The sequence below is a fragment of the Chrysochloris asiatica genome, unplaced genomic scaffold (genome assembly GCF_000296735.1).
Source record: "Chrysochloris asiatica unplaced genomic scaffold, ChrAsi1.0 scaffold00410, whole genome shotgun sequence".
NCBI lineage: Eukaryota > Metazoa > Chordata > Mammalia > Afrosoricida > Chrysochloridae > Chrysochloris > Chrysochloris asiatica.
Window position 1 is genome coordinate 830405 of NW_006408928.1, and position 2626 is coordinate 833030.

At 48.9% G+C, this 2626-nt stretch overlaps 1 pseudogene; it reads left to right on the plus strand.

Annotated features, from left to right (window-relative positions):
* Positions 1-2099, plus strand: part of LOC102833637 — a 34233-nt pseudogene extending 32134 nt beyond the window's left edge.
* The last annotated feature ends 527 nt before the right edge of the window (positions 2100-2626 follow it).

Here is a 2626-nt window from a genome sequence, read left to right on the forward strand (position 1 = left end):
TGACCCTCCACCCTACCCAGCATGACATCCTTCTCCAACGATTGTTTCCTCCGGACAATATGTCCAAAATAGGAGAGACGAAGCTTAGACATCCTGGCCTCCAAGGAGCACTCTGGCTTTACATCTCTTAGATGTAAAGAAGAAGAAAAAAATGCATGTCTTGCTTTGCCATAAGAAGGGATCTTATGGGGTGTGTCTACTCAGTGCACTCTCTGACCATCGGGGATGGAATGAGCTCCCTACCTGCCTGGGTTTCATAGAGCTGCCTCGGACTGTATATCCCTCCTCTGTTCCACCTCCAGAGTGACCCAGGACCTCCCATGGCCCTGGAGGAAACCTGCCCAATGCACTTCAGCAAGGCAGTCCAAAAGAGGGTGGAGCACCTGGTGCCTGCATTTCTGAGAGGGGACCTCTCTTATATCTGGACCTTATTGAGACAGTACAAAGAGTTCTCCACCACCCAGCTGGTCTTGTACATTATCTTCCAAAGGTGAGTGTCCAGCACTTAATGTCCAATGAAAATATTACCAACAATTAGCTCAGCATCTTGAGAATATCTTTTCTTTATGGACTCAGTTTGCTCCTCAAAAGTCGGTGATAAGTAGATCACCTTGTAGAGTATTGTGAGGATTCCCTGGAAATAAGACACAGAAATTGTTCACCCAGAGCCTGGCTCAGCAGAAGATACTGTTGATGGGGCTGTGGTATTCAAAAGGGTCCAGACCACTCCCCAGAGCCCTCTGCCTCATTCCTCAGTGACCCCGTGATTCTGACCACAGTCATTTCCCAATTTGTAAAATGGGTGTGAGATTCTAAGTAGTAGGTTCTTATCCTTAGTGTAGGCAGAGGAAAGATCTTCTGATACCAGACCCACTCAGTTATCAGGAAAGGTAGTGCTTGAGGTCATTCATTCAACAAATATGCAGGAAGAGTCTCTTCTAGGCTCTGAGTCTCCTTCAATCAGCACAGCAGACACCATCACCACCCTCCAGGTTCCCAGTGTATTTGGTTAGGCAGAAAGGATCTATGGGCATCATCAACAGGGGGTGTCCACAGTGAATCACAGGTGATGTCCTTCCTTCTGCCTCTAGGTATGGTTGTGTCCTTCGCTATTCTGACTGGGTTGGCGGAACCAAGTAACAACTCAAAGAGTGAGTAGATTCTGAGTTAAGAAAGAAGGGCTCCTGTCTGCACAGAGGGTAGGAAGTCATGTGGGAGGCTATGGTTGGGAAGGGTAACTGTGCAGATAGTTGGGTCCCCACACTTAGATTCACCTAGAAGAAGGTGTTGCTTCATAGGACAAGCACTCAACTCAAGGATGGTTTAAATCACAAGGTTGGTAGTTCAAACTCACCAGTCACTCATCAGAAAAATTATGCAGAGTTTCTGTGAGTCTAAACTGACTCAAAAGCACTTAACAATAACAACGAAAGGATTGAATTCAACCTGCAGGAGGAAGCTGTCACAAAGAGGTGGAATTGACACCCCCAATGTAATGGGGATCAGAGCGGGAAATAGACGATCAGAGTCAGCCCTGAAAGACTCCATATCCACAACTGTTTCTCCCACAATCCAGGGTCCAGAACAGGAGGTGAGGGGAGAGTCCTGTTCCTAACTTTCCTGAACCCCAGTTTTAGGTGCATGTGGGGATCAGAGGCTGGGGCCCTTCCCTTTGTGTGAACAGTGTCAACAGGAAGAAAAGATCCTCCCATGTACACAGAGAATACAACATCCACAGCCAGGACCGTAGTGGGAGGGAGAAGCTTACATCAAGAAGGACAGGAAAAGCATCAGGGAACAGCTCCTGTGGGGGTGCTGTAGGAGGTCTGTGTGGAAGGAAGACCAGGCCCCTAACCCTGCTGTCATCCCACTCACCCTCAGGGCCATGGGCACCTCCTGGGCACCTGGCTAGAAAAGTCTCCGGAGAATTTCCATCTACCTCAAGACCTGCTTCCCTCAAGTTTGTGAAGGTCTATTCTCAGCTGAACACAATAGGCTTGGATCTGGAGCACATGGCCCACCTGCTCCTTGTTCAGCTGGATTCCTCAGAACCCATGGAGACAGAGCCCCAGGGTGAGGAAGAAGTGGTGGTTATATGAGCTTAGGTGTGCAGGATCATGGGACTGGACCACACAGGAAGAGTGTCAAGAGGCAGGTGGTGAACAGAGCTCATGGGAAATTGACACCAACCTCTGGAGGCCTCAGTCTGGGGGTAATCCTAGACAAGGGAGTTTGTGCTTTGCAAAGTGTTCATCTTCACACAAGAAAATTTAGTGGTGTTGGGTAACTTTTTTCTTCTTCTAGCTCCAGCGTGAGGTACAGCATGTGCTCTCCAACCAGCTCAAGGTCCAACCCCACCTCCAGGACCATCTGTAGGACCACCTCATGAGGCAGAGCCTGGTCTCTCCCCAACTTCTCCATCAGCACTCCCAGAATCTGAGGGAGAGCCTGCTTCTGTTCCACCTGGAGATCTACCTGGAGTGCCCCCTCCAGAACCTGCTATAGAGGAAGAACCAGCCTCAGCACCTACTCCAGCATCAGAATAAGATGTGATCATCTCCACCCGGATCTTTCATGTAATTCCTGGAGAGGGCACCTCTGTGATCACATTTGACTATTTTCTTAT